Source organism: Anoplolepis gracilipes, chromosome 3, assembly GCF_047496725.1.
Source record: "Anoplolepis gracilipes chromosome 3, ASM4749672v1, whole genome shotgun sequence".
Taxonomy (NCBI): Eukaryota; Metazoa; Arthropoda; class Insecta; order Hymenoptera; family Formicidae; genus Anoplolepis; species Anoplolepis gracilipes.
In genome coordinates, this window is record NC_132972.1 from 11967435 (window position 1) to 11994464 (window position 27030).

Here is a 27030-nt window from a genome sequence, read left to right on the forward strand (position 1 = left end):
TATCCTCTTTTTCTTTGTTTGCGTTCACATTTCATTTATTTTAATTTAAATAGATCAATTACAATTCAATGTTCAAAAACTCTCGAAAAGCTTTTGTAACTGAATTATTTTAAGAGAAATAAAGTGTATGTGTTGAAGCGTTTCACTTCATGAAAAATCAGTAGTTATTGAGAGTTCTTCTGGTTTTATTTTTAATTATTCTAGAGTTTTTGATAGATCAAACAAATAGTTATACAGCCATTAATTAAAAAAATAGTTTGAAACAGACTTGCCAAGTTTACACTGCATCTTACTTTATCCGTCGATTTTAGCATTTCTTGTCAGATTTTAGACGCTTTAGAATTCTACAATAGAATTTTACAGAAAAAATGTCAGTCATTTTTTTTATTTAATAGCCAGAATATTTGTTTAATCTATCAAAAATTATAGAATTATTAAAAATAAAACTAGAATTCTCAATAATTAATAAGTTTCCATAAAAAATTTCCACATCAGCTTTATACACACGAAATAAATATTTATTATATAATATATAATTTATGTATTATATAAAAAAATGTAACAAGTATATAGTTGAAAGAGAAATGATTAATCATTATTGACCTATGTATAATCGATATTATTAATATTGTACGTAGATTTTATTTATCATTAATTTGACCGTTCATCAAAGATTCATAGTTTTGTTATAACAAATATTGTACAATTTTTGAGACAATTTAAACTATATTTCGAAGCAAAAGAGGAGATAAATTTGAAAAAGATGGGCGAAGTTTTCTGTGTTTCGTTTTGGTGAATCCGAAAGCCTGATCGAGTCGAAGTTTGATACACGAGCAAGATCAGCTTTCGATTCGATGTTAGAACAACAAATTCTCCTCGTTTCCTACCTCTTCTTTTCTCGTCGCGGTGGTTATGGCAGCGAAAGTATCTGTTATCGTTATATGATGCGGAAAAATTGACTAGGTATCCTCCTTCGTCGTGTTTTTCCTTCTTTTTACGTCATGGATGGCGATACATACTATTTTCAGTACAGAAATATTTTCTTATCCTAAGCAGACTTTCTTTCTCAGTAAGATTTTCACAAACATACTTCTCTTTTCTAGAAATATTTTTGTATATGTTATAAACTAAGCACAATTAATTATTTCCACATTTAACTATAATGTTTTACTGTTTTTTATTATCTATTTTTGAAAATAAATAATTTTTAATAACTTTTAATGTAAAGTAATTTTTTTATTTAATAACTTTTATTTAATAACTTTTAATGTAAATTTTTGTTGTAAAGTATCTCAGTAAGTATTTTGTTGAAAATAATTTTTTGTTGTAAAGAGTAATTTAGTAAACTATCTACTTATTTATATATAGCATTATATTTACTTAATCGTTAGATTACATTATATTTTATTCAAAATTTATGTAAAATGGATTAAAATTGCAACAAAATTAATTTTGATATTTTATAGTACATTTTAATGTTTTTTATTTGAATTTTTATTACATAAATTTTATTACACATCTCTGAAAGGACAAAATGAAATTTTACTCGTTATTCTCAAAATTAAATTAACATCCTATGAGATCATGGTGATTAAATAAATAAAACAAGCCGAAAGAAAGAAAATTCCATGAAATTTTTTTTTTTTTTTTTTTTTTTTTTTTTTCATCAATCAAATATAACGCACGATAAAATCATTTATTCATTTTCTTATTTAAAATTCGCAGATTCTAGAAATAATTTAGGAATACCGTTCACACGTTCGATTTTCGTTAACCCATAAAATCTCGTAATATTCGTGGAGAAAGACGCTTGTTACATACGGGCTATCGCACTGGGAAAAAGTATTAGGCTAGTCCCTGTCCACCGGCCGGCGCAGCATGTAATAGATTAGCCTATTTTTATGTAATACGTCACAACGTGTCACATATGTCACATTTGCATATCGTATGTGTCGTCGCGAGTTCCCCGCAGATATGGGAGAATAATCAATCAAATCGCGTTAGTCCTCCGGATGTTCCTTGGGGAACGGAACGACGTATGGATGGCTCGATTTAAAAACGAATTATATTGGAACCACGCTGAATAGAATATCATTTGAATTTTTTGCGAAAACGTGTTCGGAAATTTTGTTTAATTCTTGCGGATACTTGATATATTATATTTTTCCATATAAAGTAAAAGATGTAGTAAATAATATTTAATTTAATAATTAAAGTGTTAAAAGAACAATTATACTAATTGATATTTAACATAAAAATGTATAATTTCTAAGTCGAAAATATGTGTTTTTTTATTTAAATTATAATATAGTAAAAACTAAAGATTTATACAAATTATAGATTATATATTATAGATAATAGATTAGAAATTATAAATACATTTGTTAAACTGAATAAGAAAATAATAAACAACATAATTTACTTTTGCATAATATTTAATTGATCGAAGAGATATTCGAAACGCTTTATTTCTAATACTAATGCGTAATGAAATCAGATGTTTAATAAATATAGTATCACGTTGAAACATGCTTTTCGAATTCAATTAATAAAATATTTTTTTATTATGATACCTTAATGAAAGCAATAAATGCAAAAACAAATAAAATAATGACGATCGGTCAACAATTAATTTAGCACGCGCAAAGTGATACAGAAAATAATGGCTCATTCTTGCTTAAATATCAAATGAAACGCATACAAATTATATAGAAATAAAGAAGGAATATTTAGTTAACGACGAATTAGCACTAATCGAATTTGCAATCGATATAGAACAACGTCGTTGCCGTTGTTCAATATTTCGCGACTTTTTTACGATTTTATATTATCTGGCACTAGGATGGAAGGAGGAATGGGCTTCGATAATTAGCGAAATTTAAAAGTACCTTTCTTTCATTTCTGTGCACTACTCACTAGGCAATTATCGGCAAATAAAATTGCGTGATTGGTTAATTTAAAAGCTCTTCATTCCGATTCATTCTCTTCTTTCCCTTATATTTAGCTAACTGTGCAATATCTATAATATACGTTCGTGAAAGTAATTTGATTGTGAATTCCGGTTTTTTTTTTTTTTTTTTTTTTTTTTTATATATATTAATAGACACGTTTCGGTAAATCACACAATTTTTCTAAAGAGATTTATATAATTGCTTGTTTCTACTATTAATATGATTGTATTTTGTTTTATAAAAAAATATTTTGAGATATGCACTATTATTTTCGCGATGACCACACACATTCGTAAGAATTTATATATAATCTTTTAATTCGTACATTTTGTATTATTTTTATATTTTCTTGCATTTTTTATGGCGACTTGAGAAAAAATTTTGTAATAAGTGGTTTTCTATCTTCTAATAAAGCAGACTAGGAAAAATTTTTGTAATAAATGGTTTTCTCTCTTTTAATAAAGCAGATTGCTACATTTTTATTCCAAGCGAATAAAAGAAATAAAAGTGAATAAGGGAAATGAATAAAAGAAATATTTAAAAATTTTTATAATACAAAAAAGTAAACTAGTTCTCTGTTAGAATGTTGTTTAACAATTGACAATACTATGCAAGGCATAGTTTTAACATTACATAAATATAACTAAAGTTCTCTTCTTTAATATTATTATATTGATTCAATATAATAGTTATTATATAGAAGCATTATTTGCTTCATTATATTTATTCCAAGCACTTTATTGCTTTTTTTCTTTCAACTGGTAAAAATATATTGCGATGTCCACCTGTGACAATATCTTATGCACTATACTCCGATGATATTTTAGAAATTTCGCATGCGTGACAATGTAATTATAGACGACAGGAAATTCGATGGCACCAGGCGCGAGTCACGTGGCATCTCGCTTCTCATGGGAACTGTATATTTTCCGGTACATGTGCGACGAAGCGATGCTCTTCATACGATGCGGAGTACACTTTCTATTGTTCTACTCGCAGCTGCATAATCTGTTTCTCGAAAGACCAGTAATAATGTCTGTACGTAATGCAGCTCTTTTGTATGCAACGCGCGGCTACCGTTGTCGCGTCGCGCGCGTGATATTTTCTGGAATTTCCCGAGCAAAAACGGAGCGCGCGCGAAATCGCGCTTTGATATCGTCGCATCCTGCCGACCGCTCTATATTATGCGCGCAATAATTCGCATTCCGACCACGAAATAACGTGACGGTGTCCAGTCAGTTCCCATTCGCCACGATAACGATTATTATCACGCGTCGTAAAAAGTAAAAAAGTTAGCAAGCACTTTGGGTAATATGTTCGCAATATTGTATTTCCGGGTCTGCCTTGGCTCCCCTTTATCTTCTCTTTTTTTTGATAATTTTTATACAGATCGTTAAAGTGAACAATACAAAATGTTAAAACATTAATAATTGATTTACAAACATTTGAATACAAAAATAATGTTTTTATCAATTAAATATCAGAAAAATACACAACAGAATTTTATTATTTACTTAATCTTAAATAAATTTTATTTTTTAATACATTTTTTTTTATTTAAGGCTTATTAACTTTTCGAAATTTATATTTTAAACATCGAGAATTATTATTAAAACATATATTGTTCAAGTAAACTTTTCTGGATAAATAAAAAATTATGAAATATACATATTAGAAATAAATAATTTAAAAATACTTTTAAAGACTTATAATATTAGAAGATCAAATCAACATTCAGATATTATTTTTCTCATTAATAAAATCTATTGTAGAATAACAAAAAGTTGCTGTAAAAAAGAATATTTTAGTTAACCATTTTACACTTTGCTTTGAACGGACTAGAATGCATTTTTTAAACTTTTATTTTTGAAGAATGCAATAAATGCATCGAACTATATCTTGATTCATCGAATAATCTCCCTCTTCGAGAATACTATGACTTCGACACGAGTCGGAAGTTTTCATATTTCACCTTCGAAGGAGTTTCTCTACAATTGAAATAAATTGCGTCCACAAAATGCATTTTCGTCGTGATGTCGGCGGCATTGGCTGAGAGATATTTTCTCGAATACGAAAACTTCTATGATGCTGCTACAAGTGCATTCCCCGCTAGAAATTACGTTAGAAAGCATGACATAATTTCTCTGTATGCTCCAGTTAGCAAATCTACAGCAATATACTGCATGAATTAGATGAATGTCTCGTTAAAAAATAGAGTAAAAGAAAAAAAGGTTGATTTTTTTTAATGATTTTAATAATGTTCTATTATATAATTAAATTTAAGTGCTTAGGTTACTTGATATATTTAAATGCCTATAATTTATTATTAATACTGTAATAAGCTCTAAATTAGTCGTAGATTTCAGTAGGTGTGTCAAAAAAATCTATATTTTAAATTCAGAGATCGAATGTCATTTATCATGTATAAAAACACACAATTAAATTTATTTACGATTAAATGTTTCTCAGTCATGTGAATTGCTTTCTTTTGTGTATATTTATGTATGAAAACTCAATTTTCTCGAAATTTAATGTCAGCTTAGAAATAAACAATTCAATTAACGCACGCTATTTAACATTACTGATTATATCCAATATATAATAACATATTTTTAAATGTGAGAATTCGTCTGTCCGTGAATCATTAGTACTATATGTACATCTCAAACCATTTTACTTTGTCAGCTAACATTAAGCAGCGTACAAAATATGTGGTATATCTTTATGCTGTAGGAATGCGAAAGGCCAAAGTATGGACGGTGGGAAAGGTGCTATGGCATTTAGGGTACGATACCGCAACTTAAAGGCATTAAAGTTACGTACCCTAAAGTGAATAGAGCATGTGTCATCTATGTAAATTTAGCATTTTAACAAACTAAGTTTTTAATACAGAAAAAGATATTATTTTTTGTTTGTAATTTGTAATAACAATAATTTTGTTCCAAGCAATAAAAAAAATATTTTGCAACCTAATGAAAAATTACAAAAGTATTTTAAAAAAAGTATTTAAAAAGGAATAATGTCAATCGATTTAAAAAAAAAAAATTGATGCTATATTTTGATTTTGAATCGTTTGTAGCTAGTTATTTATATTGATTTTTTTTGTCGTTTATAGTTTCATCGTTTAAAAATTACAGTATATTTGCAATTGACAAATAACTTTGCCAATTTCAAAAATATCTCAAATAATGCTTGCAATATTTTGTGTGTATGAAACTGTTATGGAAATTTGCCGTGGAAATTTTATGAAAATAAAATTTATAAATAAGAGTTCTAGGTATTATTTTCAATAGTTTTGAATAATTTAAACCAATAGATCTGACCATTAAATCAAAGAAACTGCTTCAGAACAAACTAAGACACCAAGTTTGCATAGCGTTTCACTTTATTTATATTTGCAATTGACAAATAATGTAACTTTCCCAATTTCAAAAATATCTCAAATAAAATGCTTGCAATATTTTGTGTGTATGAAAATTTATAAATAAGAGTTTTAAGTATTATTTTCAATAGTTTTGAATAATTGAAACCAATAGCTCTGGCCATTAAATCAAAGAAACTGTTTCAGAACAAACTAAGACACCAAGTTCGCATAGCGTTTCACTTTGTTCTAAGGTCTTTCTTTACTATTTTTTTATCAGATTTTCCAGGATTTATAGTTTTAAGTAAATTCTAAAAAGAGTTCTACATTTAAAAATAAAAAAATAAAAAACGTTGATTAAAATAAAATAGTAACGAGAAATGGGCAATATATGTATGAAACACTGATTGATTTTCGAAAGTTTTTTTCATTCTATTATAATTTTTATATAATTCTGCATATATTAATGCATTTTTAAAGAGCTCTAATTATTAGCAAATTTAAAATATTTTTCTAAATAATCTATTTTACTTGAGAAAGACTTACTAGTCTATATGAGACATTGGTCGAATTTTGAGAGTTTAATTGCAGTATAGTTCTGAGTATATATATTTATAAATTTTATCTAATTATTAGCAGAATTAAAATATCTTAATTTTTATAAATTAATATAACACAATAAAATTCATGTTTTTTTTTTTTAAATTACGTAGATGATATATGTTATATATCAGTCATGTGTGTAATCGATTTTAGATGATAGTAATTATTCTCTCTAAATAATACATAAATATGATTTACATTTAGTATAATTATATTTTATATGAATATTTTACTTAATATAATTACATTTTATATATTATTAATATATTAGCCAAAACAATTTTTTTTACATTCTACATTTACTTTTATTAAAATCTTTATATTGCGTGTTTACAATAATGTTATTTAAAAATATTAGAAATTTGTAATAACAGAATCATATTATTTATGAAATTTTTTTGAAGCTATTGAGAACTGCTACTATTTTTATCTATATTTTAAATTGGTATTTTTAAAAATTTATATCCAAAAGAATAAATTTTTGTTCTGCTGTACTTTACAATATTACGAATAAAGACCAGTATTAGAGTTCGTTTTTCAATTTTCTTTTTTTCTATAGATTCATTATGTGATTAGTATAAAAACAGACAGCAAAAAAAAAAGATAAAACCCGTGTCAGTCAACCGATTGAGCGTTTTTATGACGATGATCGATCGAATTGCAACGATCACGAACGGTACTCCGGAGCATCCTTAAAAGCGCTCTGAGTTTTACTTTTTTTTCGCGCGCGAACAAAGCCCAGAAAGAAATATCCTTTGCTTATACGGCGATCAAAAAACTTCGGACGGTTCGTAACGATCACCCTCGCCCCTAAAAGTCACTGTCGTTGTCATTTCTGGTAAGAAAAACGCGTGGCATCGACCGTAAAACTGCAACGTGTACCTTCTTTTTCTTTCTTGAATGAGAAGAAAACTAGACAAGACGCGAAGAACAAGGAGAAAGTTTACTCGAACGATGGTTTTCCGCAGGGATCACGAAGGTAGTTTTCTTTTTGAGATCCTTGCTCTTCAAGTCTGAAGATCTACACGGCACGCCGCTCTTTTATCATGAAATCAAATCTTCAAAGATAAGGTTCCTTTAGACTCGTGACCTCGCGTATCTCGTACAAAACTAAAGTACCGTGTCGAAATCATAATAAACTCGAATTGAAGACGCAGCCAATTTTTATAATATAAACATTGTCAAGTTTCAGCGAAAAAATATTTTTCTTTTAAGAAAATTGTGTCTGTTAATTAATCTTTCAATATGAACTTTTTGTAGGAAATTTGATAAAATTATTTTATTTCATAATGTAAATGTGCAATTAAATTACTTCTGAAAAAATGAAATATCTCTTATGGCACGTCACATTTTCTGGAAAACGTCATTTCAATTATGGAATTTTATAGTTCCTGAATAGTTCTACAGTTTCTGTGGCATATTTCAATAAAAATTTCGACTATTACATATTTTTAAATAATATTTTAATCTCGTTAATAATATCTCATTTTTGAGATGCTGTGCAGTGCTAATTGTTTAATGATTTTTCTTTGTGTCATCTACTATAACTATTCAAAATAATTTGTATTGGGCAAATATAATTTCGAATATATATCTTCACATTTATAATGCTATAAAACAATAAGACTATAACTAGAATGGTATTAATTTGTAAATAAGTATAAATTGACAAAAAAAATAAAGCAAAAAAATTTTTATAAAAAAAATTTATTTTTTTATTTAAATAGATATAGAATGAGAATAATTTATAATAATAAATGATTATTATAAATTTATAACTTGAAAGATTCTTATAATATTACAATTTTTTTTAAATTCAATAACATGTTTAATTATTATTAAACGCTATTTTATTGTTAACAATCATGAAGTTACAAAACCTGTATTTTAATACATTCTATTTTTACAATAAAATAATTATGAGAAATTTTTCATTAACTCTTTTTTTATCACATGTTTTTTTTTAACACATTATATTTTAAATTGCAAATTAAATTTGACATGTCTGAACTGCGAATTAAAAGATATTTAAAATTTTTTAAATTTGTATCAAAGATTTTTGAAAAATTATTTTAATATGTGAACAAGCTTTTTCTTTAATTCTTTTTGAACCCAACGCTTGGTTTTTTTAATGTAATATTTTTATTGTCACGAGACTTATTGATTTAGACTTACAACGTATCGAAATCCGCTTGGCTATGCAACGTAACCGTAACTAACATCTTATTGTCTACACTAGATGTGCATGGCGTCGATGTAGCCGCTAAACGTTTAGCACTAAATCGAATCGCGAGCAACGAATGAACGCATTGGCATACAGATGCATGCGTGCACACATCTCAAGCACCCACAAGCGCGTAAGGTGTAATTGCTACTACTAATTTCTCATAGCAAAGCAATCCGCGGTCGGTTAGTTTGGCTTTGCCTTGTATGTAATCGGCAACTTTGTTACATTTACCCATTAGAGGTCTGAACTTCTCTAATGCGATAATAATTAACTTTATCTACAATGGATTAGCTCTTGTATATAAATTAAATATTAAACTAATAACAATTTCCTTATCTTAAAAGCTATAATAACTGTTTTATTTGGTTGATACGGGTTTACCAATTGTTTTGCTCAATAAATAAAATTTTCAAAAAAAAAAATTATGAAAATTGCAATTATGTTTATAAGTGATATTTTAAAGAGAATTATTAATACGGCTAATTGTGGAGTAATTGGATAGCGGAATAAACATATTACTATATTTTTATTGATAAACTTTTAAAATATAATAATTTTTATCAGACTCTCTGATGATCTCATTATCAATAACTTTTATAAAATTATTATGAAAATATAAATTGGTCATAAAATTATTACAAATGGTTATTAAATTTATCGTTATAATAGATGGAATTTATCGTTCAGAAATATTTCAGTGATACACACACACACACACACACACACACATATATATATATATATATATATATATATATATATATATATATATATATATACACACAATACCTCTATTGAAATTACTTGTTTATTCCACTGTTATAATTTTCTTGATCAATTTTATGACTAATTTTAAACTAATTTCTTAACTATTTTTTGAAAAGTTTCAAAAATTCTACAAAATGTAATCAGAACAAAACAAAATATTATTTCTTTTATCTACATTGACATCGTCGCGAAGATCTTATACTTTTAAAGACAGAAGATAGAATACACTCGTTCGATAGCGAGGATTCTCTGACAGAGAACATAGTTACCGAGTGCACTTCGTCTCTTAGATTTCTAGACTGCGATTAAAAGTGTCCTACTTTCCGGGCAGCGAGTGTTTCTCCTATTGTGTCACGATCTTAAAAGCTCGCGGATCAATCAGGGTTGGAGACATTCTCTACGAACATCGCACTATCTGCTCCCTTTGTTGTCCACATGAGTCCTTATTTTATCGTGTATTCGTTAATTTATTTAAGGGTACTTTGTGTATTGTTTTCTTTGTTACGAAACAAATTTATCTTCAACTACGAAAGAAAGCTTGAAGTAACTCAAGATAACAAGGCAAATAGAAAATACTAATAAAAGCAAAAGATACCTATTTGAATTTTATTGTTTTGTAAAAAGAATTTATTATATTGAATTTAATTTTGTTTTAAAAATATAGACTTGTGGTTTAAAAAAAATGTAAAATTTTGTTGCCGTTTATTACAGGTTTATCGTAATGTTTGAAAATTATTTAATTATGCTATTTATTATTAAGATTGAAAATATTTCCAATATAATATTGATTGCCTGATGCTTGACCTAGGAATCTCAGTCTAGACTCGTCCAAAGTAAATCAGAGCAATTTGATCCGCGCATTTATGTAATATCCATTTCGTGGACGGTAGACGCAATCGTGTTTGGATAGCGAGTACATCGTTTCGGCGCGTGTCGGCCGAGCTCCATCGAAATATATTGCACTTTCGGGACGCGAGATCAGCTGCGACTGTAATTTCGGTACAACATTTATCTCGCGGCAGTGCCGCGGCTGAGATCTTTATTGAGTTGAATTCGAATATATATTACGCTTAAACGGTGGCGTAAACTACGCAAAAACTGCTCGTTGCATACTCTGCCACAATTGTACGATCAGATTTTTTTTCACGCAACGCGTAATTGGAATTCAGTACAGGATCGAATACTAGATTACCAATTATGTTTTCCTGGTTAATTAAATAAATATGCTATATCACTTTTTTATTTGAAATATAAAAAAATGTGAGAATGAGAAAAAAATTATTTTTATATATTACATAATGTTACATATTGTAAAACTATTTTGTAATATATTTACAAATATATAGCTTTCCAAAGCTAAAATAATATACATACACATGTTTAAAGAAATACGTTTTACAGCTTCTGACAAAATATTTAATGTTAGATAAAATGATTTATCTCTGTGTCATTATGTGAATTAAAACTTAAAACATTTGTTCAAGCATTTTTTAAATTGTTATTTTTATTTTAACTGTTATAGTTTTTCTTTTGAAATAAATAAAAATAATTTTAAAATGCTTTAAGCACTCAGCAAGCAGCCAACATTTTATCACAAACTTGCACTTTTTAAATGAATTTACAAATATTTACTAATTACGAGGTACTAACAGTTTTTTAATGAAACCTTTTGTTATACATGTTTAATATTAATTGCCATTTTAACAAATGTATTAACAAAGAAAATAATCTGAAAGGTATAAGCCTTTTAAATCACTTTTAATGGAACGAGTATTCGCGCAATCGCGGCTAATACGTAGTTACTTTACGAAACTCATTAAACATTCATTCAACTGAATTTTTTAATTGCCGGCCGCGCATGTGCCGCATTTCGTTTGAATTCCTTAAATTTTCACCAGTTTGCTAATGGTTTTTTATCAGTGCATTGCCGAAAAAAAAATTCGATGTGAGCCTTGCCAGATTCCGAAAATATTGTAGATCGATTATCAGCTACGTTAAATTAATTTTAGAACACTCAATTATTATGTTGAAATTACTTTTTTTTTTCGAGAATTCTATCTATATAAAGAGAGAATGTATAAAAGTAAAACGTTACTGTCGCTTATTGCGATATAATTTTGCGATTCAAAATCCTTTTTAATAATATATTCGTTATTGCTTCCATTTATTTTTTCCATTATTGCAAAATTTGCAAATAATATACTATATACTTTATCGAAATTTACTGCTGATTCTCTGATTTTTTTTTCTTTTTTTATTTTTTTTTTAAATACGCCTCTCGATGATTTGTGCGATGAATAAATTTTGTCGATTCGGAAAATCTAAACCGAAATAATTTATGATTTTGATCAAATTGTACACGCGGAATGTAATATGCACTGATTTGTATCCATATGCAACATGAATAATAATATAAACTTATGTTTTTAAAATATATATTTAGGCGATATTTTTTGTGTGATGTAGTAATTATTTTTTAAATGTCTATTAAATTTTTTAGTCAAAATATATATTCTGTCTCTATTAGAAAGACTGATTAAAACTATTTTCAATTATTAAAGGAAAAATTACATGATCTTTTTTAATATTACATTCTGGTTTAAAAGCAAATATAATTGAGTTTGAAGCATTCATTATCCAACAAATTGAAAGTGTTCTAATGAAGAAGATTTTAATGTAATATGATTTTAAATATGTATTTGATTGTCTCTTTAGTTCTGAATTTGAATGCGAATAGCATTATTATAATTGAATTGATTCTTTGATTATATGTGTAATTTATACCAGTTGAACTTGAAGATCTTATAAACGTGATTTTCACAAAAAGGTAATAATCTTACTAAAAGCTTTTTCATGCGGATATAAATCGTATGCACTCGGAACCTCTACAATTTTTTATTAAGTGACTGATATTCTTCTTAACAATGCGAGAATATCAAAGCTTTCAATAAAATTATCGCAGGTAATATTCAGCACCGATAAAACAAATTACATAAATGTACATGATATTAATACATACATAATATTAATATTTCCATCTATTGTATGCTTGAAAATCTTACAAATCATATATTACACAAAAGAGCACGCTTTGGAGAGATACTAGAAAATACTTTTGTTGCATAAGACTACAAGAGCAGTTTGAAATTGACCGTTTTTCGAGATCTGCAAAGTTTTCGCGGTAGAGTTCGTCGATAACAGTAAGATTCTTAGAAACTTCAACTCGTGAACGTTTTCTTCAGTTCGTAGAAGAAGGTTTTCTATTGTGTAGTAGATTACTATAATTTGAAAGTTTTTATTATTATTTGTTTCCTCTAACTAAATTTTCCGACATTTTTGTGAATAATTCTTTATCATAATTATAACTGCAATATTGTTGACTCATTAAAAACATTGATTTCAATATTACTAGAAACACTTGGGATTATAAATTTAATCAAACTATCTATAAACAAATATAGAATAGTATTATAAATAGTATACATATAATATAGAAAAATCTTATTAAAGGAATCGTTAAGAGATTGTCTCGCACTCTTAATAAAAATGTTAATCTTGTTCATGTACTCATCTCAGAAATTAATGGAAACTATTCGTTTCCTATTTTTTTCTGACTCAGAATTACGCTGCTGAAATTCATAAGATAAAACATTTATAATCATAAACCGAAAAAATCAAAGCTCTCCTTAAATATTTTCCCTATGGTTGTAGAATTTAAACCTTAACATAAAATTGTTTGTCACTCTTAACACTTGTTCCCTAAGGTAACGCGAACTAAATTTGTCAGAAAACGCGAACTTCGCTGGTTTTGTCTCGCAAACGGAGCTGTAATGGATATTACACGACATAGAATCAGATTTAAATCCACCCTAAATACATTGTGTGGACTTTGACTGCCTTCACGAAGACCGTTTCTGCGAACGTACAAGCTTCTAGGTTGGGAGAAACGACTGCAATAGGGCACCATACTCTGCGAACGAGTTAGTGCGAAGTGCCGCGCGCCGTTGCCATAACAGTAACTGTACTATACCTGTGGAAATGTATAGATTGAGGATGTGAAGGCAGAATGGAAGGCAGGATATCACAGACTTCGTTGGCGTTCATTTCATCGAATATCCGCGAATATCCTCCTGCAGTATATACCTCGATTCGCCACGCGGTTTATGACACCTTCTTCGAATAGGTGGGCGGTTAACGCCTTATAATTTTTTACGTAGCATACAGACACTTACAATGCATCTATTGGAGCTTGCGTAGCATGTGTAGAGGCCACCTCCATATTTTAGTTATAATAATATACTCTAGGCAAATGTGATCTGCATAGTTATTAAATATTTGCCTATATTTATCTATCTTACAGCCATCGAAGATTTCATTCTGTCTTTGATTTACATTGGAAAGTATTTTCACTTTAAAATTCATATTAATTATTTGCTATTTTTTACAAAATATCGTACAAATATCTTAAAATTTTCTTTTACATATTGAGCTTGTTTTATTATAAATAATAATAATATCGTTTGTAATTTTTAAGTATTTTTTAGGTAAATTCTACTGTTTCTATTGTTCGTAAATTGTGCACATACATATGTGTGTTTACTCTACATTTTTGTCATGCTATTTTGAAATTCTGAATTTTTTAATTAAATGTATCGCATTGACTGAAAAAGTTTTTGTATATTTATATTTTATACATACAATTGATTAAAAGCATATTTTGTATAATAAAAGCTTTTAAAAAATGATATTGAATGAAGAGAGAAAATGCATAACATTCATATATTTTATACATATATTTACTTTCGATTGCTGTCAACCGCAAATTGGCAAAAAGAATATGTATTTCACCAAACTTGGTCGGTTGTTGTATTTTGATGTCAATGCTTTAGAATGCTACATATTTCTTTTTTTTGATAGCTCTTAAAATTCTTCTAACAAGTTTGATAAATTACAAAAGTTAGTTCTAACTTTTATATATTTTCATAATTGTTTAATATTGTTTATGTATTTTAGTTTAATATTGTTGTTTATGTGTATAAGTATCCGTAAATATATTATGTTACGATGTACAGTCGTGGGACAAGAAAAGAACACTATTATTTATCTCGTACATTATCCGTTCTATTGATTTTTGACAAGTACAAGCTAAATGGATGAGCATTAATTTTTCGGTTCTTTTCAACTGTCCATTTGTAGCGATTTTTCTTTTGTATTCTTGTAAATAACATTTTTCATACATGTGCTTTAGTTAAGAAGCTTTTTAAGTATTAAAGATTACTAGAAAATGCAATAACATGATAAATCAAATAATATGTTTGTAGTATTATCAAACTTTTAATAAAAAAGTATTCATATTAATTATTTGCTATTTGTGTACAAAATATTTATCTAATATGATAAATAATTAATAAGAGTCCAGGAATTATAATTTCTTACAGTCATATCAGTATAATTAATGGTAATTTGTCGTAGACATTTACATATTAATGTTCATATTATGCTAACTACTTATTTGACGTTTCTAAAGAAAAACAATTTACAGAAAAATATCATCGCGTTATTTTCATAGAGGAAGTTCCATTGATCTCAATCTTCCTCATATACTCATCAAATGTACGGTCTCGCGATATTTCCAGCGGACAGTGAACTCGCGGAAAATTTATGAGTCTGCAAAGTATCGTGAATCTGACTTTTTGATTTCACGCTCTTGCGCATAAAGCACATCAACTCGTATTTGCGTCGGTAGTAATACGAGACAGCCAAATCTCCGATATAGGCGAACATTCACGAACTATACTCACGCGCGCACAAATCCGATGTCTCGTTTATTTATGAGTCGCGCGAATATACCTTTCCGGATTTTATAACCTGGGACCACCTTCGCCATGCTGCCAACGTCTTTGAATACTCATTTCTTTTGGAAATGATGATGCCGACGTATCTGGAGAACGTGTGAACTCTCCTCGACTACTCGGAAGCAATAAATCGTACCTTATATTTACGCGACCGTGACGTAAATTACATTTTTAATATCTTTAAAGCGTATTAATATATACTATAAAATGATTAATATACTACAAAATGACTACAAGTTTCCTTCTTGTATAGTCGTTGTATCTCGTATAACGTGGAATATGTCTCAATTAAAAGTTATTCGAATTCAGAAATTAAATCTATATTACAGATAGTTATAATATGCTGAAACGCATAAACTTTTTCTATAAAATATTTTCTCCTTCGTTAATAAATAAATCCTAACTTTAAAAAAATAATACGATAAGAGACAATAATTAGTCCAACATGTAAAATTTTATCACTACTATAAAATTAATTAGAATTGTGGAGTGAATTATATATTGCTTACATCTAATTGTAAGATTAAAATATTAAAATTAAATTTCTATTATATTAATAAATTTAACTTTTGATTTTTTTATTTAATTACAAAAATAAATTTTAGTGAAATGTTTTTTTTTACTACAAAATTAGAGAAATTTTTTTTTTTTTTTTTGTATAAACCATTTTTTAACTTTGCTCATTACTTTGCATGAGATAGATTTAATTAATTTTGGTCTCTACAACTGAAGTACACACTCACGCAATGCACGCACGGCCGTAATAAACTCTGCATTTTCAATTGAAAAAATTATCATTTAGCGGAAAGGAATATTTTCAAATGCTCGTTACACATTTATGAAATCCGTTACGCTAATCCGCGAAGAGATAACTGGGTTTAAGGCAAAATGTAAATTACTTTAGCTAAAACACACTCCTGTTTATTGAATTATTGTTCACTTATCTGGCGTTAATGTTTTTATTTGCAAATTGCAATTTGTTCATTTTTGATAAACAGATTATTTATATATCTATTTATTTATAAGTTTTTTTTATAAATATTAATCGCACATGAGATACATATACTTATTATACTCGGTTCTATTAATTTTAATTAAGTTTACAAAGAACTTACGAACATGTTATTAAATATTGGTTATTTACTTTGAGCACACCTTGCGCTGATCTCGTGACAGCCAAAATTGATTAATTCAACGTAAAATTAATTTAAACATGTATATGAGTGATTATACTCTCTATTATGGAAGAATATAAAATGAGATACAATTTGCAATATAAATCGTTAAGAAAACCGTCCTGATTTTATATGAATAGAAACTCGTCAAAACTAATTTAATTCACTAGTACTGAGAATAAATATGTAATAGCTTTTGATGTAACTTTTTTTTGCTATTACCGTATGGTATTACAATATTTTTCTTATATGTTTGATTTAATCTGCTGTTTAACGTTTAAATTCAGTATTATGCCGATGAAAATAAACGTATATGATTCAATATTGAATTGTGTGTGTGTGTGTGTGTGTGTGTGTGTGTGAATACATATGTATTGGTTATTAAAAATATATTTTGTTACCAAAAATATATTCGTTAGATATTAATTATTATTCGTGTTAAGTGTATGTACATGTTCAGATATATTAAAATCCACAATATTAAAATATGTACTATTAAAATAATTATAATTAAGAATAAAAAAAGGAGATAAAAATAACCTTAATTAAAGTTTATTATTGACAATGTCAATTTTAAAATAAAATCAATTTATTTGATATTTTATTATGATTAATTCGTTAATATAATCACACTTAAATAAAATATATCATAGAAAAAAAGTAAACTCTGAACAAATCTTACTATTTTAACGAATATTTCACAGTACTTAGATTATATCTACAATATTTTTTTTTACATTTTATATTGTTATATAACTTCTATTACGTTTTAAGAACCTTTAGTAATTAGAAATTTACATTAAAATAAAAATGAAGATAGTCTTATATCTATTAGACTGACAACTATATCTTTTTTCTATGATTCTTTTAACAATTAATACAGTCTAATAACAGTTTTTTTACAATAGAAACATAGCTACGGGAAAATAATTTTTTATCAAGTTCATCAAATACAATTCTGTATACGCTTCTTTAGTCTTTTAGGTACATTTATTAAAATAGAATGTTGTGCTGTGATAAATGAGAGAATGTTAGAGAGAAAGAGAGAGAGAAAGAGAGATGAAACTATATACAGTACATAGCAGTTTCGTACAGAGGATGTAAATTACAGAGAGATTGAATTTGACAGCTATTTATATTCTGCATGAGAGAGTCAGGAAGTTATAGGAAATTCTTATTTTTTTCTTAGTTTTTAATATATAATATGTTTCAACGCGCGCACAAAATGAAAAGAAAATGCTTTTATAATTTTATACATTATGTCTTTACAAAAATTAATTTTTAAATACTACATTTAGAATTTTTTTTATATTAAAAAGGGGACTTTCTATTTATTCTCTATATCGCTCAGAATTAAAATTATATTTTAATATCGTAAGTTTATAACACATGCGCATTGACATAAAATTAAAAAATAATTTACATTTAACATATTTCAAAATATCACTCGCAAAAGTTTAGCATTATCTCAAGTTTGTCACAGTCGGTTATGTTACGTTTCAGTAATTACACCGCGTTAATTTATTCGGCTGAAAGCCGACGATTGTCAAAATGTCATTTGTAATAATATAATGATGTAAAATCCCGCACTCAGTAATAGCTCGCGCTTGACTCTCACGAAATGGCAATCCGCTTACATAGCTTAATTATGAAATATGCCCACGTTGGCCTTCTTAGCTCTCGTTTCCGATGGCAGGACCTATTTCACGACGGCTCTTAGAGTGTATTTGTCATTATGTTGCGCATAGGATAGCAAATATAAATACACATAAATTCTGTGATTTGGAGTAATGAACTGCATCTGTGATCGCTTTTAAGGTGATAGTGAAGTTTAGTTTCGGTTCATAAGAAACTTCTTTGTAGAATATTGCAATGTATATTTGCTAGAAAAATATTAAATATATTAAAGAGTTAGCAAAACTAAGTAAGGAAAAGGCTGTGCGAGTAGCTCTTAATTCTCTTTTTTAATTCTGTCAAATATATAAGATGAAAACATATTATAGATTATTTAATCGATATTTAGATGTAAATATCTGTTAAAGTAAAACTCACATTTAATATATTTATCATAATTAGAATATGAATTATAAATATCGATAAAGAAAATGAAAATTAATTTGTTGTTAAATATTTAAAGAAAACATAAAATTGATAAATGTTTGGTAAAATATCTAAAATATAACATTATGTTAACTAGTCAAAATTAATTTAATTCAGTCTTTATGTAATTAAATATAAACACAACTATATAAATCATTAAACTAGTATTTTGGGAAAACAACATTTCGAAAATAAATTTTTATATAATTAAATTTTTTTTTTAATCTTAAAGCTTTTATAATCGAATAATTAAATTAATATATCGTAGATGTACTTTAATATGTTTGATATGTTGTAAAGTGACACTTTCAAAAGGAAGGGAGCTTAAAATCTTAAAACAGCTTTGGCTGCTAAAGTCCTTCCATGTTATATTATAGTAGCGCTTGTTGGCATACACGCAGTTTGAGAACATCTCTAATTTATTAACATCAGGTCGTGCGACTAAGAGGAGTCGGCCAAACGGAGCTAGTGGTCGAAGTAGAGCCCATTTCAGAGAAATGGCGATAGAGACAGATAGAGAAGCAATGCGAGAGAGTAACATAGGTTATATCGTCTGTAACATTCGTCTTGCTGTGACAAGGCAGCAAATTGCTTTTGAGAGCGTTAAATTAATGCTCATGACATATCTTGCACGTAGCCACGAATCTTCTGCATAAGAAGACACGTCGTCCAAAGCATATATCGACTCGGAAACACATTCATGAATATGTTGACTGAATGGATATGAAACAATCATAACGGATATGAGTTAATCGAGCAATCAGATTAAAATAGTTTTCTCTACTTGTCATCGTGTACGTATACATAGTGAAACTTTAAACATTATCGATCAGTATCTTTTCATTTAAAATGAAAATGATGTTCTATTGAATAATTTTTACAGTTTGATTGTTATTCTTCAGATCATCTTAAAAAAAAAAAAAAAGAAAATAATTATGTATAATTGTATATATACAATCTTCCGAGTACTTGAATATAATTTATATGTCAACCAATCTCTCTGATATTTTTTCTATTACATTTCTTATATCTTAAAAGTTATTTAAATTTCACAAGATTTGGATCGTAAAGCTAACACAAAAATGTATATTTTTAAAGTGTATATATATAATATACCATATATAAATTATCATTAAATCTCTCTTTTCATTTTATTTAGATTACATATTTTAGTTCATTATTTTCAACTTTTAACTATCTTGAAAATTTATATCATGACATATATAATTATGTATTTCAAATTAATATTAAATTATAATATTAAATTTATAATATTTAATTAAATTATAATACGTATGTCAAAAATAGCATCCACTTGCAAATAATCAACAGGTCATACCATAAAAACAAATGGAGTACAATTAATACATAATATTTATTCATGTTAATCTTTTCAAACATCATATTTAGTATCAGATATTCTACGAAACCATTCTTCATCTACCCTCGTAAAAGTTTTGTTGCAATAGAGATTTTTATGATATATCTACTTTGTATAACATTTTATAGAAAACGAAGTCTTACATTTCTTCAAGTTTGATAAAGAACGAAACACTATCGGTTTGCCTATTCTCGTGAGAGTTATAGTACTTCATACTCGTACAATGTTTACGTATCTATATGTATAGTAAGATTTCTTTATATTTAAATTTTTTTATCAAAGCAATTAAATAGATTTATTAAATTTGAATGAAGATTAAAAAGTATTGTTACATGTCGTTGTGTATGCATAAAGTAGCTAAAAAAGTTTTGTGGCATTTCGTGGAATCAAGTGTCCAGAAATGAATAAATCTCTTTCAATAAATGAACATATGAGTATTCGTGTATAATTAATATAATTTTTTATCTTCTTTCGACCGCGAGTCGACAGTTTTTCTCCGATTAAACGGCTGATACCAAGCTGCCATCAGTATGTAAAACGCGACGTTCCTGTAGTAAGATTTCCCGAGGGACTCGTGGTTTATCCACGCGCTAGGTGACTGTGTGTCCCTTCCCGTTCTGGAGAAACTTTATTTTTAAAAGTCGTGTGCAAACTCCCGCGCGCGATGCCCCTCTCTCTAACCACTACGGCCACTACATCACGCAGTTCACTTCCGTTAAACATTAAGGAAGATTGCATCTGCAATAGATTAGAAAGTTTCTAGATGGAGATGAGCAGGGCAAATTTACGGCGCTTGCGGTTATCTCATTATGCGACACTTTTTATTTACGATGTAATGTTCAATGATTACTCTCATGTGAGCGTAATATTATTCTCCTAGATCTAAGTTTTTTTATACTAGTTTGCAAAATCTCCTTAGTGTATTGAACAATAGATACTTTTTAAATTTAAGATGACTTACACTTTTAAATATTACATTTGCTTAATGATTGGTAATATGTTGTGCTGTTACTAATACTAATACGAAGATTAATAATTTCTCAAAAAGCAATAACAGTGATTTGTCTTATTTAGTAAAGTTAAATAGTTTGCAGATTTTGAATTCTAAATAATCGTATAAGGAGAGAATAGATTTATCTTCTCATCCTTCTCTCTCTCTCTCTCTCTCTCTCTCTCTCTCTCTCTCTCTCTCTCTCTCTCTCGATATATCTGTTTTTACAATACGCGTTATAATACGAAGATGCAACATGGCATATTAAATAAAGAGGAAATTGTTATTCGAAAAATAATATAATAATTTTTACTTTATATTTACATTAGTATTTTTATATTCGTTCAACTGTATACTAACATACAACATTGCGTTCGTATTTACATTTGTTTATTAACTGCAATATATGTGTAATATACACATGGTAGGTCAAATTCTTCTGGTTATTAAATGTTCTCAAACTAAATTTTAATTAAACTTTAATAAAACTTTAATTTTTATTGAAATTTGATTAAAATAATTTTTGTGATGATAACTTTTAAAAAATTAATTTTCCATTAAAGTTCTAAAATGTTATTTCTAATTTAGTATTTTTGTTTGATAAGTTAATAATAAAATTCATAACTGAATTTTTTAACTTAATTTGCTAGAATTATTTTGAAAATTAATAACAAGAGGAGTTCTAGAACTCTTCTATAAGGGATGCATTGAGAATTTTAATTAAAAAAATACTTTTACAAAAGATGAAGTGCCAACTCGGAGTTATTAAAATAGATGATGATATGTTTAATCAATTTAAGTTTAATAAGTGTATCTTTAAACTAAAAAATTTGAAAAATACATAGCATTTTTTTACTACTAACAGCAAGAATTGATGTTTTCTAATGATTTTTGACAAATATTAAATTTTTAATTATTTAAAATAACTGTTACCCATTAAAAGTTCACACATTGTTTTATTTGTTGATTACCTCACTTACTTATTCTCATTCGACCTATTAAAAGAAACATTTCAAACAAAAACAAACAAACTTGACGTGTAATATAATCTCAGAAAAATAATACTTGATTATTAATAAATAGTAATGTAAACTGTATAACTAAAAAGTAGATAAAACTGTGGCAGCATAGAAAAATTAAAAAACCATCGTTTCCAATTTTTGTCTTCTTTTGGCAAACTCTAAAGTTTCTTCTTATCGGTATAAGATGTAAGAGCACTTAGCGTTAGACCGACCACTTTTGCGAAGGGCCCTTAAACGGTAGGTATCGTATACGGAACACGTTTTAGAGTAACACATTCCCGATGAGCGAATATCGCGTGGATGCGGTACAAACTAAAATCTCGTGCTATCGGGATTCTCGCGGCAGCGAGAGACGGCGACTGTAATCATATGCGTTGAAGGGAATGTAGGACAACGATGGTGACAAAGACGGGATTGGGAGTATCCCGCTCGATTCCCATGCATGTTACTTCAGTTATCGCTCTACTCGCGTCTCACGAACGATCGATCCTGGAGCGTAATACCATTCGCAGCTTAATATCAAATTAGATGAAATCACTTCGATTATGGCTCCAATTATCAAACGATATCGTCTCTAATGCATCAGAAAATCAACATTGTCAATATATGCCATTCAAACGCATTAATGCTATGAGAGCGAGAGATAATGCAAGAAAGCATATATTCGACATAACTTTTAAGATCTATTTTTTTTTTATATCAAAAGCAACTTGAATTAAATAAGCCTAACTTAATAATATAATATCGTTATAATATTTATTATATTTGATCATGTAATAGATGAAACAGATAGAGAAAAAAAGGCATAAACTAAACTTAAGTAGTGATATAATCAATCTTGAAAAAAAAGCAAAGAAAAATTTAACTGTGCTTTATATTTAATAAAATAATTTGTTATGTTAAATTTAAAAAATCTTAAAAATTATTTTTAACATACTACAGATAAAATAATTTTAGTATAAAAAAATATAAAATTTTATTAAATTCTTTATAAAGATTTGACTAAACCTTATGCGATAAAAAGTTTCGCTATAGATAATTCGAATGTAATAAAATTATAGTAATTTATAATTAAAATCTTATTATTTTTCTTGAGACACTTGTCAATTTTTATTATAAATATTTTAGTTTGCTATTAAAAAAGATAATCGTTTTTATACGTCTATTATTGATTCAGAATGATTGCTTTATCATAATACTGATGCACATTATTATGCGTTAGTATTAATATTATTCTAAAGATTACAAGAAACTAGTGTTTCCTATTTTCTAGAATATTATATATTCACATATCAATACTTTGATATTTTTTGATCTTACTTTCTATTTATGTATGATGTTATAAAGAAGTCTCTGAATATAGAATGCTTATCAAAATAATGTTTTTCATATAATATCGCAATGAAACTTTCTTTTTTGACAGTAGAAGCATTTCCTAAATGACTTTCGTGATTGAGAGAGAAAATTCTTTATATTCTTTCTTTTAAATCTTATATTTATTTTTTATATCTTAATTTCGTTAAATTATCTCTCAAACTTAAAACAATTGAAAATTAAGTTTTGCATGTTCCATTTTTTTGCAACTTTTAAATTATATTTAATTAATTTAATACGGATTTATTTGACAATTTTTATATAACTGTGAATATAAACTAATGGAAAAGAAATGTCGTTTTATTTAAATTGTTGTTACGAGGTATTATTTTTGCACAATTTTAACGCTTTAGGAATATGTGCTTCATTTTTAACCGTGAGCGTTCTCGCAATTTGCAATTCAACGACTTTTATAAAGATGAATGATCTGAAAGACGGAAAGGGATGAATAGCGCAAAGTTCTTTTTATATAAACATTTTTAAAGCACAGAAATTTGCAAAATGTTTTTAGTTTGAGATGAGTGAAAATGGCGCACTTCTAAATAATCCTCCTATATTAACATTCCAACGTTCACATGTACTCTTGAACGTAAAATAATAAGCGTATGGAAATATGTTTTGTGCACACATAGCACGTGCATTGAATCTCACAAATTCCACTGTTATACATTTACGCAATGAAGAAACCTCAAGGGGATTAAAAGTCATCCTTTAAACTGTCTCCTTGTATAATAAATCCGACTTCTAATCGAGGAAGCGCTCCTCTCTCCAAACACATTTCATTTTGTCATATTTTGCACGGTTCTGAAAAAGTTGCAAGAGTAAATTTTCTATCCTTCTTCCCCTTCTTTTTCCTTCTTTCTACTTTCTCTTCAAATTCTGATCCTCCCTTACGCATTCATCTCTCTCCGCAGACCGACGAAACTAAATTACGTGTTTTCGAGCGCACCGGCGTTGCCGTTACTCGGAAACTTTTCCATTTTAAATAAGAATAAATTCAGATCCGGAGTTCTTAGAGAGCCTGTGCGAGAAAAGCTCGCGGCTCAACGGGGGCAACAGGACACTCTCAGTTACTTCTCTTTTAAAGAAGAAAACGAAGGCGGTCTTCCTTTCCTGACGTTATGTCGCGGAGCAAGGCAGCGAATCTCGTGCCGTCACCTGCATATGAATTTCACAGGGCGCAGCTTGAAGTAGATTTTCCGCTTACCTATTTCACACCGTGATTACATGGTGACGCAGCTCTAAGGAAAAATGTTTCGTAGTAATTCTTCGCGATTTTATTATGTCATGGTTTTCTCTAGTCGCACGCAACTTTTGCATTGAAAGAAATATAAATCATGGTTATTTTACCATGATTTTGAAATTTTTTAATGCTTGAAAATATGTGACAATATATGGCTCAGTGTACATATATAAATTGAAAATATATGGTAAGCCCTTTTATGAAAATAAGAATAAATTTTAAATAGAAGAAATGCTCTCCCTAAATGATCTTCGTATGATTGAAATAAAAAATTTGAAACTTTCCATAAAATTGCATTTAGAATATCTAAGCGTATGTACACTTTAATTTTTGTTTTGTCTTATTTTAGAAATATTGACATATTAGCTATTTTCTGGTTTTTATATGTATACTTTTATATTTTAAATATTTATAACAATTTTTTATAAATATTTTGAAACACCTTTTTTTTAATTTCAACACTGTTTTTTTATTCTAACCGCAAAACAATTTTTAATTTCAACAAAAAGGATTTATTTATTAAAAGAAAAGTATTTTTATACGCTCATAAATAATTTTCATTAAAATTCCAAATAATAAATTAGTGATGCAAATACGATTAAATTGTTTATTTATTATTTTAGTGCATTTTGTAATAATTTTCTTTGATACTGAAGAGCATACGTAAGGAATATTATTCTTTGAAAATCGAGTAAAGCAGGAAAATCAGAATAGATCGACGGTTAAAAAGAAACGGAAAATCAGCTTACACTTGTCAAAAATCACTTTATCCTACAATATGTACATATATATAAGATCTAAATGCTTTTTCATTGTGTCACGATTTTACGTCATGGTGTTAACATATTGAGGAATACTTATACATAATACAATAATCTAATTACAAATTTTTTTCGTTATACATATCATATTCTATCAATTTTATTAAATATTGTTTAATTAATAATTTTGCCTTAAAATTTCAAATAAAAATCTATTCCGTAATTTTGTATAATAATTATTTTTTGCAGTAAAAATTTAATTTACTTTTTGCTAGCAAAAATTTAAATTAAATGTTATTATTTTTATGAAATTAAAAAATCCGTAACCATTTTAATTTACGATCGATTGAAAGAGATAAAGTTTTGTATGTTATCCCGTTAATTTTTTTTTTTTTTTTTTTTTTTTGAAAGTTCACGTGAATGTTTGCAAACAAAGAAGTTAGTAATTATTTACATTAACGGACACATAATTTTTACTCAACGGATAATTCGATGGTTTTAATCTTGATATATACATAGAGGTGAAAATACTGATTAATGTATTTATAATTGCTTATATTTTAATCGATCTCATATAGTTTCTGAGATATATTTATTTGAATTTAATTCTTTTATATTCTTAATATTTCCATGTCCTCTTTTTATCTATTTTTCTGTTACTATTTAAATTTAATATAATAAATATGAAATAAATGACGAGGCAAAAGTGTATAATGATACAGCTCTACGGATTCTATGGATTTGAAATTTTTTACAATTTACAATTATTAGGCAAATTTCAATCTCAATACATCGTCCAATATTTTCGTACAAAACAAAGTCTATAATTATACAATTCCATATGGATTTGCTGCGCAAAGCAAGATCTCCACACATTGCCTGTTGTTTTTTATGCTGTTTTGAAATAAAGTCTATAATTGTATAGTTCCATATATGTAATTTTGTAACTTTTCACGTCAAACAAAATCTTATGTTATTTATTGTTTCGTATCAAAATAACCATATGATGTAGACTGAATCTTACTTTGTAAGGAAGATTATAAATTTATATAATTAATTATTTATATAATTAAGACCTCATTATGCGGCGAAAATATGTGTGTGAAGTAATTTTTTTAATAATTACATGGATATCTTAAAAATTACGAGATCGTCGTAAGAAAATGTTATATAATCAGTATTTTTAGTACTACACATATAGTATATCAAAAAATTCGA

The 27030-nt window shown here is 27.5% G+C and overlaps 1 protein-coding gene and 1 long non-coding RNA gene across 5 annotated transcripts in view; one reads left to right on the plus strand and one right to left on the minus strand.

The window, feature by feature from the left end:
• LOC140663363 (uncharacterized) overlaps nucleotides 1–27030 on the minus strand; it is a 236335-nt gene that overhangs the window by 175542 nt on the left and 33763 nt on the right. The window lies entirely within an intron of this gene.
• Nucleotides 1–27030, plus strand: part of LOC140663368 (uncharacterized) — a 65469-nt gene that overhangs the window by 798 nt on the left and 37641 nt on the right. The gene's annotated exons all lie outside the window — the stretch shown is intronic.